This window comes from Rhipicephalus microplus, chromosome X (assembly GCF_043290135.1).
Source record: "Rhipicephalus microplus isolate Deutch F79 chromosome X, USDA_Rmic, whole genome shotgun sequence".
NCBI lineage: Eukaryota > Metazoa > Arthropoda > Arachnida > Ixodida > Ixodidae > Rhipicephalus > Rhipicephalus microplus.
The window spans coordinates 7,525,387-7,543,300 of NC_134710.1; the positions used below are offsets into that span (position 1 = coordinate 7,525,387).

The following is a 17,914-nucleotide window of genomic DNA, read 5'->3' on the forward strand; positions in this document are numbered from 1 at the left end:
CTCTTCTGAGGTTGTTTTACATTACTTTTGTTTTCTATAGATTATATTAAGATTTACTTCTCTGCTATCCTTGTCTAACTTCATAATCATGTGTTCCAATTCGTCCCCTGAGTTACTCACCAATGCAATACCATCGGTGAAACGCAGGTTACTATGGTACTCTCCCTTAACTATTATGCCTAACTGTTCCCATTCTAGGCCTCTGAAAACCTCCTGTAAGCACGCGGTAAATAGCGTTGGGGAGATTGTATCCCCCTGCCTTGCACCATTCTTGATTGGTATTCTGTTGCTTTCTTTATGAAGCACTATGGCACCAGTTGATCCCCTGTAGATTTATTCAAGGATGTTTATATATGCTTTGTCCACGCCCTGATTCGGCAGTGCCTCCTTGACTGCTGATACTTATACTGAAATAAACGCCTTCTCGTAATCTATGTAGGCTATATATAGTGGTTGGCTATATTCTCAGCATTTTTCTATTTTCTGATTGATAGTATGAATGTGGTCGATTGTTGAGTAGCCTGTTTGAAATCCTGCTTGTTCATTCGGTTGATTGAATTCTAATGTTGTATTAATTCTGTTAGCAATTGCCTTTGTAAATAGTTTGTATACTAGGTAGAGCAAGCTGGTCTGCCTGTAATTCTTCAAGTCTTTGTCATCTCCTTTCTTAAGTATTAGGTTGATGTTAGCAATCTTCCAAAATTCTTGTACTCTTCCCGTCAGGAGACACCTCGTAAACAGGGTGGCTAGCTTTTCTAACACAATTTGTCCTCCATCTTTCAGCAGATCTGATGTTACCTGATCCTCACCACAAGCTTTGCCTCTTTGCATGTACTCCAAGGCTTTTCCGACTTATCATTTACTTATCATTACTGGTGGGTATGTAATCTGGAATACTGCTAGTTCTTATATTAAGGTCGTGGTTGTGCTGGCTACTGTACAGAACTCTGTAAAACGTTTCCGCTAATTAACTGTCCTATCCATACTGGTAGTTACTTTGCCTTCCTTGTACCTTAGAGAATACATCTGGATTTTGCCAATCCCATGTTTTCTCTACACTGCGTCGACGCTTCCTCCGTTCTTCAGAGCGTGTTCCATTCTCTCCATGTTTTACCTTCGTACATTGGACACCATACACTTATAATGAACTTCAAAAGCTCTACTAACTCCGTTTGTCATTTGTACTTGAGGCTTTTATGCTTGGGTGCTTCTTAAACAGATTATTCGTTTCCTGGGGCAGCTTGCCAATGTCCTGTCTTAGTACAGTACCTCTAACTTCCACTGCACACTCTGTAATTATACCCGTCAGATTACCATTGATTGCGTCTACGTTAAGGTTAGTTTCCTCGATAAGAGCCGTGTACCTGTTGTGACTGTTTTGAAATGAGAGCGCACTATTTAGACGTGGACAAAAAGACAGGGACAAGCGCTTGTCCCTGTCTTTCTGTCGGCGCCTAAATAGTGCGTTCTCATTTAGAAATAATCATGTGTTACCGACTCGCCATATCAATCATATTGACCTGTTCTGAAGTGAGAATCTGAATTCCTGTACTTTCCCTCTCAGTGCTTGATCATTGGTTGGCTTCTTGGGTATCAGTTTCTGTCGTTCGTTTTTCAAGTCTAGGCGAATTTTAGACCGTGCCGTTCTATGGTCACTGCATCGTACATTGCCAAGCAAGCACTTCCGCATACTGCACGATGGCTGGGTGTGCATTCAGTATAACGTATATTTCGTTCTTATTTTCGCCATTAGGGCTCCTACACGTCCACTAACGGTCTCCTTGTTTTTGGTAGAAAGTATTCAAAATCCGTCAAATATTGCGTTCTGCGATTTCTACTTGTAGCTCCCCTCTGGGATTTCTAGTACCAATGCCACAATATCCTACTGCCTGGTCTTCAGTCTGCTTCTTCCCTACTTTGCATTGAAGGGTCCCATCAGTATAGTATAGTGTGTTTTTACATTACTCATTGCCGATTCTACGTCTACATAGAATCTTTCAACTGACGCGTCATCATAGCTGAATGTAGGCGCGTAAGCCTGGACCACCTTCATCTCGTATCTATAATTGAGCTTAATTATGATACCTACCCCCCTTTCGATAGTGCTATAGTATTTCTCTGTGTTGCCAGCTATGTTTCTGTGAACAAGGAATCCCAATCCCAATTCTCTTCTGTCAGCCAAGAACTGATAGTAAAGGACGTGCTCATTCTGTAGCACTGTACAGGCGTACGTCATCTGTTCTCCCAACCTCACTGAGCCCTATTACATCCCATTTAATGACCTCTAGCTCCTTGAATAGTAGAGATAGACTTGCCTCACTAGCGTTAAACGTTGCCAAGTTCGGGTTACAATGGCGGCCTGTCCGGATTCAGAGATTCTTAGCACTCTCTGCTGCGTTGCATATCTGACCGCGGCTGTGCTCAGTTCCTTCGCAGCCGCTGGGGACTGAGGGCTGTGAATTAATTGACGTATGCATATGAGAGGTAGTGGCCAGATACTGCACCAGGGTGGTCAATTCCTCTCTGTTGAGGAAGTGCGTTACCAGCTGCGGTCACTGGTGAGGACGCACCCCAGACCATTTAATGCAGTTCCATCACAACGTGGATTTTTTTATCCTGTTGTGACCTGCGCGGCACCGGGATTCGAGCCACGGACCTCTTGCATGCGAGGCTGATGCTCTAACCAGTATGCCGTCGCCACCCGATGCATGTTAAAGAAGGGTTAAATCCAGTATGCGGCATGACCAGCCTTACTGCTCATGCGCGTCCCCTCCCCCTGTCTCTGCTCTCCTACGCTTCTCCTCTCTCACCTAGCAACACCGACACAGGCAGCGCCTGCTTGCCTAGGCTATCGCACCTCTCTCTCCTCTAGGTATCCCTCCCCACTGCGTTCAAATGCCCTTTACGCACGCCCGTCCCCCCCGCTTCTCTTACCTGGCAAAGCCGATGCAGGCTGCGTCAGCCAGCGAGTTCTTGATTCAAAAGCCGACTACTCACTGGCCATTCGGTACACGCGTACATAAGCACTGAACCTTCACCTTGAAGGTAGGTACTGCGCCGTGTCGCCTGTAGGCAGACAGAAATTAGGTGCCTTCTTCCTTTTCCTCATGAACCACTAACAACAACAACCTTCAAGGTAGTGCCAGTGGGAGATTTTTCTTGTGCTTTGTTGAACAATGAAAATTCGCAGCGTGCGCGTCCACTAAAAGCGGACTTTGGACCTCTTTGTCTAATCGGAGTCTTCTGTCTCTCATTGACAATTAGCAGTGATTGGCATGTTCCAGTAGGAAATACTAGTCCGTAACTGCGTGCTTTGCTCCTTCCCCGGTCGCTCTCCTACGCAATGCCGCGATGAGCAACAGTGTCAACGACGCCGCGAGTGTAAGAGTCAGCACCCTCTGCATCGATTCCTCTTAGCAGGAGCTGGCCAAACTTTTTTGGTTAGGGTAAAGTTGGAGTTGTGCCATTGGAAACTGGATCCCATCCTGGTCGGGCAAGCGAAGCCACTTGGAGATACTAAATTGAAACAAAAAATACTGTGATTTATGCGTGTGCTCTGAAAAAAAAAACTAGTTTGGTTATTTTAACCGTTATAAGCATTTTGTTACAGTAAAAAACCAAGGTTTTGTGACAAGCTTCTTCGGGGCTACGACTACTGCACTGGGTACGAAAGGGCCAACTGAGAACTACAATTTTGTGGCCGAGAAAAAAAGACAATGTTGCCTCCAAGACAACTAAAAAGCTTGAAAAGTCTGCTGCCCCTACTGCATATGCGTCAGTGTAGTGAACGAGCAACGTAGTGGCAAGATGATAAGCACTTTATACTTACATAAGTACACCCGTTGATAAAATTAGTCGGGACGTGCGAGCGACCACCACAATCCGATAAAACTGCATCGCCGCACCATCTGACGTGGAGAACGCGCATGCGTGTCCTTTCAATTTCGCAGCCATATCTTTTTACTCTCTCTCAGCGCACCAGTCATTGCATGCAGCGCTTCGTGCTAGGCGTCGCTTTCTTAATTCCGTGACACGCTCTGTTCAACGGGAGCACGGTGGTAGTGAAGTGTACGTGGCTTGCTTCACAGACCAAGGTAAGCTAGTAGCGTAACTTTTATAGAAGCCTATGGATACAGTTGTGGGCGGCTCGTTGCCACCATCGCCATCCACGTGAAAAGGGGACAACTAACAGCCAAAATATGAATAAAAATTAATATAACATCACAGCCCGAAGCGGTACCGACGTCACGCATTTGCCCGGCATGGCGCGAAATTGAAATTTTTCTTGTTTGCTGACCTGCTACGTGCCTTATTATTCGCGATTTTTTGCGCCCTTATTTTGTCTCGCTAATTGAATGTGAGAGAGGAAAGAAACAAAAATAACAACTATTGAGGAAGCAAAGTTGTTTTATTAGCCAAGTGACGTACTTGCAATATGCACAAGCAACTTCGCAGAGGAAATTGTGAGACAACTGTTCATGGGCATAAGAGCATATTAGTTCGAAAGTTCACGTTGCCCAATTGTTGAAATAACTGCAGCGAGACAGCAGTTTTGAAAATATAGCTTCGGCCGCCGTAGAGTTCAGCGTCTTGTTGCTTTGCCTGCCGGGTTCACAGGCACCAAAGGGGAGCGCACGCCGGCCGTGCGCAAGCGAAAGCAGTCAGCAGTCACAGGAGCAGCGATCTACACAATGTGTGAGCTAGTTGAGCTATGAAATGCACGTAAAACATAAGTAAACTTCTGAAGGTATACGCTGGAAACCACCACGAAAAAGTGAGTGATGCCTCGTTGAGCTGACAATGCGCCGAACCAAAGAACACGCCGAACTAAACGCAAGCGCTGATAGCACGGCAGTGTTTCGATTCTTAGACAGCACGTATACAGTCAACGAAGACTTCTTAGAAGACAGCATCGAGCCTATGCTGTCCGAGAAATGAAACACATTTAGACAGTTGCGAGAAAGCGCTTGTCCTCTCTTCCTTTCTGTTTATTCGTGCGCTTGAACTGACAGTTATACCATGCATATTCAACTAGGCCAACTTTCGATTCTGGTGCAATACATTTAGATGGCTTTCACGCGACGATGCGCCACCTCACGTCAAACAGAAAAAGCTAAAATAAACAAACGTAACAGCTGTTATTTCTGGCTTATTTCGTGTTGAAATCAAAAACAAATAAACGTTTCTCACATTGAGCGTCTAGGGAAGCGTCTGTTTGTGTGCAGTCGACCATTCCGGTGAGATCAGATCTATCTGAGTGATTCGCTGAGCCGCCATATTTCTTAGACAGCAAAGTAGCCTGCATCGTATTTGTCTACAATGCAGTCTTCTCGAAGCTGTCTATTTTGCTGGCTACGTGAGAATTTAAATGGGACTTAAGATGGCCGCCGTCCATTGAGCTGTCTATTTAGCCGTCTATGGTGAGTATTGGAACATACCCGATATTACCCGGATACGCTCCCAAAACCGTCGGCCCATGATGCCGCACTGCCTGCATGTGCCCACTGTTTCTGAAACCAATAAAAAAAATTCGGGCGCTGAACCACATACCGAAGGCGAAAGCTTTATTAAAGTAATCTGCTAACTTTTCGTAAAAAATAAAATTAAAACCATTGAAAATAAACGTTTAAATGATTGTGTGTTTTCCTCTATTGCCCCCCCCCCCCCTCACCTAGTCGCGCACCGATCATCAAGCGGTTGTTGATGGATGTCGCAATATGTTTCAGACCACTTTTCGTTGCGACTTTTGCGACCTATTTAGATTGGCCTTGTCACAGACAAACTGAGCAGCTGGACACTGAATTTAACGCGCTGGTGTTAAAAGCTCCTTTCGCAGAAATTCCGGTGTCGGTGTCTACGTAAGCGTAGTTGGTAGTGGGCGAAAAATTAATGCGTTCTGCGTGGCAAAAAAATGTGTTCGGTGTTACGCGCACAGGCTTTCTTTTTCTCACGGCACGTTGAGGATAATTATGGAGAAGACGATGCCACTTAAGAAGCTACCTATGTATGGTATACGCGAGATTGGACTTAACCTAATGAAAAGCTCCCTATGGGCAAGAAAACAATATGTGCAGCTTCATAATTTTAAATTTGACTTGACTATAATTAAGAATGGGGTTCCGCAAGGGTCAATACTGGGGACTTTACTTTTTATACATGTACAGTGCTGCACTCGCGTGCCTACAACACCGGAGCGTCGTGCGTGAAACAGCCCGAACGACATCTGCAGTCGCAAATACGCCACAACTGAGTATGAGCAGCGCATATGATGTGCCTGCCCTCCAGTTTTCACCCTTCTTTATCTCCGCGGCCGCGACGACTGCTTTGGCCGTCGAAGTGCGGTCAACATTACAAAACTGAAATAAAACAATAAACAAAAATTGGCCCCATAGCTGCTTGTTTCTGCAAATGAAGGTCGCATGATGCGCTGCCAGAACGAGGATTACATAGGCCAGAAGCGTCGTGTTTTCCTTTACAATGTCCCTCCGGTCATGATGGCCTCAATGTTACCGGTGGGGCACACGCCGTTGCTAGGCTTTCTGCAAGGGGTTTATACCATGTCATGACAAAATGTGGTTCGAAACCAGATGCTGGATCATTTCCAATTGTATGTTTCCCTAAAACGCGGCATGAAGGCATCGTTAAAAAGAAGAGGTCTGGGGTGCGTCCTTACTGGCGACCAGCTGCTGGTAATACACTTCTTCACCAGAGCAGGTCTGGCCACCCTAGTGCAGTACCTGGCCACAACCTCCCATGAACACAACAAATAACCCTTGGCCCTCAGTCCCCAGCACCTGCGAAGCAGCTGTCCATTGCGGTGGTCAGACCTACGACGCAGTGCAGGGTGTTAAGAATCCTTCTAGACCAGCCACCATGGGAATCTGAACTTGGCTGCTTTCAACACTAGAACGCTACCCAGCGAGGCTAGTCTAGCTGTGCTACTCGATGAACTAGAGGGTGGTAAATTGGAGGCAATAGGTCTCAGCAAAGTTAGGACCACATATGAGGCTTATACAGTGCTGAAGAACGGAAATGCAGCCATTGGAAATGCAGCCGCCGCAGCCGGGATTTGATCCCGCGACCCGCAAGTCACCATCCGAGTACCTTAGCCAATAGGCCACCGCGGCAGGGCATGCTAGTTGGTGAACTAACTATACTTCGCCAATTAAGGCAACGCTAATCAAAAGCACTCTAAGTAAAACCATGCTAGTTAGCGCTTACTAATATAATGACGATAAGTATCTCAGTAACGAGAGTTGCGTTTATTAGCTCCATACGGATCATCACCTTGCTAATTGCGCGCGAAATAATTGCTTTTAAATTGAAGCGTCATCAATGAAGAAAAGACAGCTCAGTGTAATGGTCGTTAAGCATCAGTCGAGGTAATAAATAGTGAGTCAAGGTACTAGTTAGTCCAACCGAAATTACGACAGAGCTGATGCGGCCTTCGCTTCGAAGCCGACCACGCATATGAGTAGACGACGAGCCTGAAAAGCTGCAAGAAGCTAGGTTATCAGTTATCACAAGCTCTTCTATGGCTCCAGCCTTGCACAAGTGGTGTAACTCACCCGAGTATTTTATATTCAAAGGAGCTGTCGCTTAGCGTTCACCGCATCAAATGCTTGACAGTCACACCGGCACCATCACTGTCACGAGTTAAACTCGGGCCCTTTCGGAATCAACGAGTTGGTATCCGAGTTCACGCGTCTATCTGTTTGATTGACAGACGCCCGCGAAGAAGATGGGGTACGCCCATCACGTTTGCTCTTGCGGAGGAGCAGTACGTGATCTGCTTTATCGCGCACACTATGCACACACGCAAGAAGAAGTAAGAGTGATAACATCACGCGGCTACCATGTCTCGCATTCAATTTCACCGCGCTCACGACAAATCCAATCACAGCCGCGTTTCCGCCATGATGCGAGCGTCCCTGGTGACCACCTGTTCTTATATTTATCTTCCATAGTCATCCTTGCTGCCTTCAAGAGTGCGAATTTGATAGGACATACGCCCACGAACACGCCTGTGGGAGGCGCGTGTTGAGTTGGCAAAAAGACAGCGCGACAATCGCGCGGTCGTCGCTGCACTGGTAAAATGTTGACTGAGTGGCGGCGCTGACTTATTCACACGCGGTGCTTTCTCGGCAACCACCGCAAATGTTTCACAGGCGTTTCCAATTGATTGATTGATATGTGGGATTTAACGTCCCAAAATTACCATATGATCATGAGAGACGCCATAGTGGAGGGCTCCGGAAATTTCGACCACCTAGTGTTCTTCAACGTGCATCCAAATCTGAGCACACGGGCCTACATCATTTCCACCTCTATCGGAAATGCAGCCGCAGCAGCCATGATTTGATCCCGCGACATTCGGGCCAGCAGCCGAGTACCTTAGCCACTAGACCACCGCGGTGGGGCCATGCGTTTCCAATGCTACACAATAAAAACGTTTACACCCAAAAGGGTAATAAAGCTGCGTTTACGGGAAAGAACCTTTTGCAACACCCTTTAACACCATAAATGGTCGATTTAAAAAAAAGGCACCCTTATGTTTGGGTCTTTGCCTCGATATCACTCTAAAATAAGCTCTTAGGGTGCTTTTGTGTCTGAGAAGGGTGTAGGTGACGATTGATCAGATACAATATGCAGCAAAAGAAGAACACAGAAATATAATATTTGAAGTTTTACGTCTCGAAAACCCCGATATGATTATGAGGGTCGCCGTAGTGGAAAGATCCAAAGATTTTGACCATTTGGTGTTTTTTAACCTGCCCTGATATCGCACAGTGCACAGGCTCAACTTTTTGCCTCCGTCTTAATGCGACTGCCACGGCCGGCATCGAACCAGTGGCCTTCGAATTGGCGGGCGAGCAGCGTAGCTACTGTACAAATATGTGAACCTTGCGTTAAATGACGGAATAATTGACTTAGAATGTGTGAAGGTGTTCTTCGAATGCAGCAGAATGCCAGCAGAAGCAAGTCGCGATTCATATATAATGGCAATTAACTGCAATCCATGTTACGAAAACTTTCCTTAGCGTTGGTTATAACATGTTTTCTATGGATTATATACGCGCACATAATGTTCGCCCGAGTATGTGTGTGTGTGCGTGAGCTTGTGCATGTGTTCGTGTGTAAGCGCGATTGTGTGTACACCCCTGCATGTGTGCGTGCGCGTGTATGTGTGAGTCCATGCTTCTGTTAAGCGTGTCTGTGCACATGTGTACGCCCATGCATGCGTGCGTTTACAGTCGCGTGTGTGTGTGGCCTTATGTGTGTATAAGTGTATGTGTGTGCACATGTGAATAAGTATGCGTGTGTATCAGCCCGTGCGCCCTCGAATTTCGTGTGTGTGTGTGTTTGCTGGGGGGCACTGCTTCTTAGTTTTAAAGTACCAGACCTGTTCAGACTGGGAGTCTATATTAGAGGTGGCCTAAGGAATGGCGGTGGTTAACGCACTGTACACGGACTATTCATTATATGGAAAATTGCTGCACATTCTCCTACCTCATCATTGCTTACGAACTTGCTGTGGTAGCTGATTAGGTGCGCTGAGGCGATTCTACGCTCAAAAACGTGGGTTATGACCAATTCACAGGGAAAGCTGTGATGGCGCACATGCAAAACCATGGTTTTTATTAACAACATTTAACAGGAACGTGCCTTGCGTTTGGTACAGGTGCTTAGCTAGCTGATTGGGTAACCATGTAGAATTATGTGCTGATCATGTGGTCAGCAAGAAGTTTGGTATAACAACCTTGGCATGTTTAGTCCTGCGTGACAAGCCTTCTAAACATCTACGACTGTGGATTATTTGTTCCAGCTTCGACTACGCATTCAGTGTTTGCAGCACTATATGCGGAATTGCCAGATACGGACAATGCGAAAAAAAATTCCTCTGAAAAAAAAAAGGTGTAGCGATGCTCTCCCGCTAATCCCACCGAGGACGAAATAATTATTGTTTCTGGCCGTTTCAGGGTGGACTTTGTTTCCTGCCAGTTTTGCTTCACCATTTTTCACCGACTGCAGTCACATTCTGTGAAAATACTCAAAGAACGCGAGGCTGGTAAATAACTTGCGCCACTGTGCGGCTGGGTGGAAGGAGAGTTGCCATTTATAAGAAGTCATTCTTGAAGCACAATTCGATTGCATTCTTGTCGAAGCCACCACCCGCCGTATGCGCCATAGCGTTTGCCTTTCGGCGCCCTCTTGGCGGGTTTCCTGCTCACCCTGGCCAACTTTACCCCGGCAACGGCCTTGAAGACAGGGGAAGAGTAGCGTCGACAGCTGCGGTGCCGCCGCCAGTGCCTCCTCCTTCACTCTCTGGCTCATCCGTCTTTCAAATGCGTTGCGTTGGTCTGGGGTCGTAGTTGCTGTGTGAGTTCCAGCGAACAGAAGCATCTTCAATGGTGGTCACGCATGACACCGTGTTCGAAGTGACGCTCAGATTAAGGAATATTCATGGAGCGGCGAACATAAACAACGTGGGCCTGTTAACGGGAGTGTACTGTTTTTGTAGGTAGTAATCACAAAGTGCTAGCTGGGCGCCTGCAGCAGCTCTGCCGAAGTAGGCTGCCAGCCATTTACAACAGCATGCGTTCGCGGGCCTGTTGCAGATTCCCGAGTAAACGTGTCACTTAGAGTTCACTCTGCTATGCGCGATGTTGTTTAAGTGCCTGCATCACTCATAGAATGAATGATGTGATCACTTAACAAGGGCGCAATTAGTTCCTGATCGCACATTGTCTCTGCACTGCTAAAATTGCTTGATATTGTTTCAAGATGCGCTTTAGGCTACATCGTAATAACATTTCGATCAGTACTTAAATGTGCAACGTGTTTCTGCAAGGGTAAGTGTAAAAAAGAAAGAAAAAGAAAAATTTATGTACAGAGGTGCACTGTACGAAATGGCTTTTTTTGCTTAAAGACGGTATAGTTTGAGGTGCTGATATGCCGCGATGCTCCCAGCACGTGCGCGTCGTTCTTTTAAAATATTTAGGACACGTGTCACCAGCAACAGGAAAAGATCTAGAAGACTTCCAAAGGTTCGTCGTTGTGGCCATCGCCGTGCGTTGCTTTCCCTCGTTTCTGTTTGCTGTTTCCGTGCTTTGCTGACATCTGCGATAACGTTCGGCGTTATAACAGAATCGAGAGAGTATACGTGAATGTGGGAGCTATGTGCGGTAGCTCTAGCATAAGCCATGGCTTATGCAACGTAGACGGCGTCCGCGTGCGTTGGTGTCGTTCGAGCACTCGTACTTGCTTGATTGCGTTTAACTGAGTATTTAGGCACGGGTTACGTTTGTAAATCCCATGGTAAATAAGCGCTAATAGCGTGCCCCTGATTGCCATCAGAGGATGGGCTTGGTTGTCGAAATATGCGAAGTGCTTTTTCTGAAAGCAAGCTTTGAAAAAATTTTTAAAAAAAGAAATGCTTTCATACGTGCTAGGCAGTGCCTATTGCAGGCCCGCAACTCTTTAAAAACTGGACGAGCTATCACACCTTTCAATAAATTACAATGAATTAATATGAATTAATTGTAGAAGACCAATTGATGTTCTAGATTAGGTGCACAAAATACACGTTCGCAGTCCTACGTCTAATAAGCAGACAAATAGGAAGCACAGCATCAAATTCGGATTAGATGCCATGGACGGAGCTTCTTGTGAGGGTAGAAAGAACAAGTAAATAATTCATTTTTTATACCCTTATAGAGGCAGTCAGATTTGTACTGATTGCTGAATTGTCACAATTCCTCTACTTGTGAGAGGCGTGTTTAAATTCAGTAAATCTTTTAATTTCTTTGCAGACCTCTTCACTGGTGCCACGCCCAAGATAATTTGTTTTCATGTAAAAGAAAAAGCAGACATGTCTTCACTGTTTGTACATGAAGAGGTAAGTTTCTTGTGCGTTTTGATTAATGCTACATGTTCTGAACATTGTACTTTAAAAATTGTTTTCCACAATGGCTCATCACCTAATAAGGAATTTGATTCTTAGGTGAGTTCAGGCTTTCGTAAGTGCCATTTTTGAGCTGTAGTTTTACACTTCACCTCAATTCGGGAATTTACTGTAGGCTGGAAAACTATCTTATCTGCATCGTACAAAATTATTGGAATGTATGAGTTGTATGCTTCGAGTTCAGTGTAATGTCAATTACACGCCATTTGAAAGGATACACACTACACATTCTTCATATATGGTGCAGAACAGCAAGAACGTCATTTTATGAGAAATCATATTTGCTCTTATTACAGGACGAGAGGGTGCCGCTGACGCCCTGCGTAGTCTACCTCGGCCCCAGCCTACAAGAAGCCTAGTTCCTGAACCTCCACGTGGTTGACTGAAAATCTTCCGTGTCAGTAATAACGAAGAAGGAGTGGCAGCACAGATGAGTTATTTTTTTCTATTTTCAGCATTGTCTACAGCCGCAAGGCCTTTAACAACCACCGTAATAGAGCGGCCTTTTCTTGGCGTGAGTTCGGAGTTTATCAACGAAGTTGTTCAGGCAGTACGACGCTGAAAGATTTAGTGTCACAATGTCTGAACATATTTTTCCAGTGTGGTCATGCTAGATGAGTACATATTGTTATTTGTGTAAGTTATTTTGCTTAAATATAGCTAGACCATTCCATGCCAAACGTCCCAGCCACTTTGGCGACCATCTGAAAGGTATTGAAAAAAAGTGCGCTGCCTTACTGCGTTGAAAACAGTGAACTGCTAGAATACTTCAGCGAGCAAAAAAGTTTTGTTTATGTGGCTGCCTTTTGGACTTCCTGACATAATGCCATCTGAGTGTTGTTTGTGGAAAATTTCATTTTAAAGGTACCGCTCATTTGTTCTAAAGCAAATTTGGTGTACATGTTAAGTAAATGTGCTTGTGTAAGGTATTTGAAGCTCAGTAATATTAGTGCATTTTTTTGCCACATTCGTTTCCAAGAATGAAGCCTAAATGTGTTACGGTTGCATTTTTATTGCGATGTTGCACTTTGTATGAATATCTGAGCAGTGAATACTTACTCCACATAACGTATATTTTGAGAAAAAAATAGACCTCTGAAGCTGCTGAAATATACAAGAAAATGTCACGAATTTCACAAAATCGTGATTTTTGGCCGCATTGAGTTGTAATTCGCACCATGTTGTGATACAACGAAAACTCATCCTTATACCTAAATTGAAAGGAAATAAAGTTCTTTTCATAATGAAAATCTTATCACAAAAGGAACAGGAAAGAACGCTGACTGTCAACTGAATTTTATTGAAGGTGCTAAGAGCGATTTTATACCACGCACAAGAACAGGGCTCATCTGCAACAACACATGCGTGACCATGACAAAATAATCTTAACCGAGAAAAAAATACTCTCTTTCGGAAAAGATAAGTGAACCCAAGTAACGCAGAATGTTGTCCCAATGTTGAATGAAAGTGCCCAGATGTCAGTCAGCAACGTTGCCTAAACGCGCTTAACGTCTTCTTTTTTGATCGCATGATAACGTTGCTTGTAACATTTAGGACGATATGGCAACGTCCAGAATCACATTTTCAACATCACGGCACTGTTTTCGCAACATAGCAGCAAAGTAATGTCAACATGCCAGCAACATGATGTCAACATACTAACAACGTGATGGCAGCATTCCAGCAACATGATGTCAACATTGCTGTGTGACGGGTTGACTTTCATGCGTCATGCGTAGAAAATATATACTACTGTGTGTGCGTTATTAGTAAAAGGTATGTTCACTTGTTACGGCAACCTCCCTGAAACTTCTGGCTTGGAAAAAGCTCTGGTATGGTGTGAAAAATTGCAGTAGTATTGTCCACGCACAAAAATTGTTTCCTAACAGCACTTTATTAACACATTCGGTCATGCATAAACAAGTGGTGTTGAAATACCAAGCTATAAAAATGCCAAAACACACTTGTGCATGTCCGTAAGACCAAAAACACACTTTTCAAATTCGAAAGCTTCCAACACATGTGATATACATACTGCATTTTTTTAAAGCACTGAAAAATGTGGTTTTGCTCTGTGTAAGCAATCACTACAATAAGTGAGCATGTGCTGAGAGTGCAGTATTTTTATGTGCAGAGCAGAATTGCAGCAACCATGAGGACATGCATTCGCACAGCTTAGGCAAGAAAGAGCATGCTGAATTACCTGAACGTCATATAAAAAAAAGGAAGACATTTATTTACAAAGATTATTACTTCTTATTTATTTGTTGTCGCAGAGAAAGACATGAATGGGAGTGTTACAAAACATTTTAAGCATTCAGTAATAAATATGGACAAGGCACGTTGCAAGTTTCTTTCATACTATGTCAACTGCTGGGTCGTAAAAACAAATACAGGTGGAAAATGAAAGCACAACTTGTTCATACAAGTTTAGCAAAAGTTCGACGAAAAAAGCTTTTATGTATAGCATTCACAACATCAGTGGGAAAGTGAATAGGCAAGGAAGAAGACGCTGGCGAAACTGCTATGTGTTAAATACATAAGAGGACACGAATACCATAGACAGCCATTGCCTTGGCGGTAATTTTCCAACAGTGATGGATGAATTTTATACAATGATGATTGCCACTGCTGTTGACTGTCTACGTCATGATTTCAAGAACAGAGACTATATAGCAGCATTGAAAAACTGGCACATCCAACTCAGGTACAGCTTGTTTCGACGGAGCTTAAAAGGTTCAAAACAAGAATTGTTTTTACCAAAACAGAAAAATCTGCCGATATCTGTGCAGCAAAACATGTTGCACATCAAACGAAGCTTATCAGTTTGAAAGCAGCTGAACTTCATGATTACTGCCTGACATGCATTCAGTGAAAAGGGGTTCGATAAATGTGGCCGATCGATCACATAAAAAATATGCCTTTGAAAGTTAAGGTAGCTGACATCTGGGCAGAAAAAGCGAAATGCGATCAGTGGAGCAACTGCTCAGTGTACTCCGCGCAAAGCAGTGACCTCCCAGCCACAACCAAGTGAGAAATATTGGTCACGAAACGAATACCCAAGGTATACAACTATTTTCTGTTCAGTTCATTAACAAATTGTTGTCTTTTTGTCCATTGGATGATTAAACTGCCTTGACACAATTATTCTTGTTTATTCAGTCCAGATTGTATTAATTTGTATCTAGAAGTGAGCTCAAACCATCTTTCGATTGTTATGCACTGCTCTGCATAACTGTCTAGTATTTTTCATTTATGCATTTCTTGCATTGTCTGTGCCCATAATTTTAGCCATTTAACTTTTTTAACTTTTTTGGATTTGCAGTGAATGCAGCTTCCAAGTTGGTTCTTTGTAGCGAGCGGTTATGCGCATCTTTGGAAAAGTGGCAAAGTATCCTCACTTGTTTGCGGAAGTCGTTAGGAAGGAAGTTAATTTTTCGAAGGTATTCAGAACGAGTATTATGACCGAATACCCTATTTCTCACTAAAACGTAATGCCACAAATTTCAACTACGGATACACATACAATCATACTTGTGGGCACAGGAACAGCAGCAGGCACAGGAAATGCAATCTTTTAGAGTAGAATGACAAATTTACACCGACCTATATCACCATCAGAGAAGCAATTAACAGCCATACCGCCACAACAGTTCACATGCCCAGTGGAGTTCACTTATGCAAACTGAGCAGCACGTTGAAGTTGCCAGTCTTTGCTCAAGACTTTGCCAGTGTGGTTCGACTTGAGTGAACAAGCTCGCAAGGTCAGGGTACGTCCAAGAGGGGTACACTCCCGACGATGTCAGCAAGCATCAATTGCAGGGTGATGGCTGTGACGACCGTGGAACAAGCCATGGTGCGAGACAATCGGTTGGCAATGAGGGCCTGCATTATGAAGAGGAAGTGATTAGACCCATACTAGTAGTTTATCCAGTAAACAAAATAAATAAATGGGAACACTTCTCTAAAAAATGCAGAGAATCGGCTGACAAAATCTGTCTGCAACATCCTATGAAAGCTGTGCCAGGACTGACAGAAAGCTATGTAACAATCCAGCAGTGAAAAAACACAGCAGTGAGGAAACTTAAATAGTGCAGAGATGAAATTTGTGAAGTTTTATTGAGCTGAATGATTGGCTCCTTACTCATTAATGATGGCAAAAAATCAACATTTCGAGCTTATTTACAGTCTTATTTCAGTTCTTCAGCTCAAACATATTCAGTCTTTCTAGTTATTTCCAGGTTGACGATGTTCGTTGAGTTAATTATTATAAATGATTCACAAAGAAAATTGTTAGTAGTTTAAAATTGCCATATAATATGGTTCTTACCAAAGAGACCACTCACAGCATAGTATTCCTGCCTGTCACACCACATCAGCTGCATTGGTGGAGTGGCAAAGTAAGATGAAATTGTGCTGCTTGTTTTCTTCTTCCGGCACGTGCATACGTACATAAAACAAAATAAAAAAAGCAATCCAAAACATCAAAATAAAATTATCAGCATGTTTTTTGGTACACCACAGTATGTGGCAGAGTTATAACTAAGGAGCAGATGTAAAAATGTTCCAAAAGACAGGCCAGTTCATGATTAAAAATATAGACTTATACTTAACACAGAAAAATATAGCAAAAACTACATAGATGATTCGCCATATATGTAGCTGGAATCCTCAGTATGCCCTGGCACCAAATGAGCAGAGGTTACACAGTTTGCTGCTTGTCTCGTATGTCGATTAGTTTGTGGCCGCGGTTGTTGTCGCGCGCCAACTTGTGACACTAATGAATCACGGCTCGAGAAGATTTCTCTTCCCCCCCTTTTGTTCCCTAGCTAACGTTGTCTCATTACTGAAGCCGAAGGCATGTGCCGTCTTTGAGCAGTGTTCGACGAGTTTTGTCTTATAATGCGTGGCATGGATGGCTTTGGCAATGTCTCCTTTGTGCTCTTTGAGCCCTGTTGGTCGCTTCCAGCCTATTTAATTCATGCACGTGGTGTCGCATACATCACTGATCAGCCTTTGCAGTCATATAGATGGATAACGTGGTTGGTGAATTGTAATTAAACCATTATCTGAACAGGTTTATCAACGACACCCAGAAACACATGCAAAAGGGAACAAGGCGTGTGCCGCGAGAAAACACAAAACCCATTGTTTCTGTACCTTACATTGAAAGTTTTTTAGACATTGTTCGAATAGCACTTCGTTCACTGGGAATTAAAACAATTTTCAAGCCTCATAATACCAGGGTAAACGTGCTCTCTAAGCTCAAAGACAGCACGCCTGCGAATGATCAAAACAGGGTTGTTTACAAGTTCCTGTGCGGTGGCTGCGACACCACTTATATTAACAAAACTGGCAGGAAGTGGTCAACGAATTTTAATGAACACAAAAAGACATCACAAAAACCACGCATTTTCAGACAAAACTCATCAAACACTGCTTGAAAATGGGGCATGCCTTTGACTTCCGCAATTCGATGACGCTGGCTCAGGAAGAAAAAAATTGCCCGCAGCTTCCCTCGGGGGAACACTGAGGAGGATGCGGACCATATAATTGGTTAACGGGATGTTAAAGTGCGACTTACTTGGGTCGATGGCTAAATTGGTTAACGTGGTTGTGAAATGGGGTGTTAAATTGCGACTTACTTGGGTCGATGGCTAAATTGGTTAACGTGGTTGTAGGAGGGGGTGTTAAATGAGTGAACACGTACACACGTATGCGAAAGGGCGGCGCTGGTCGAAGGGACGTCGATCATTGTGTTTGTGGATTCGTTGGAATTCATTTCACCGCGATCTTGGACGTCGACGCGCCGTACAAACCAACCGACTAGCGGCAACTGAGCGAGCGAGCGCCGACCTTGAGTATATATACAGCTCGACGGCGCATGCACTGTCAGCTGTTGAATGTTCTCGAAGCGCGACGCCACATGCGCGTCCACTGGAGAATCAG

The 17,914-nt window shown here is 44.1% G+C and overlaps 1 protein-coding gene and 1 long non-coding RNA gene across 11 annotated transcripts in view; both read right to left on the reverse strand.

Annotated features, from left to right (window-relative positions):
* LOC142777415 (uncharacterized) overlaps positions 1–17,914 on the reverse strand; it is a 498,660-nt gene that overhangs the window by 266,692 nt on the left and 214,054 nt on the right. The window lies entirely within an intron of this gene.
* On the reverse strand, positions 13,246–16,471 carry LOC142776783 (uncharacterized). The gene is made up of 2 exons (XR_012887805.1): positions 16,296–16,471; positions 13,246–15,850 (listed from the first exon to the last, which is right to left on the reverse strand). It is a non-coding gene; the product is annotated as an uncharacterized LOC142776783 (long non-coding RNA).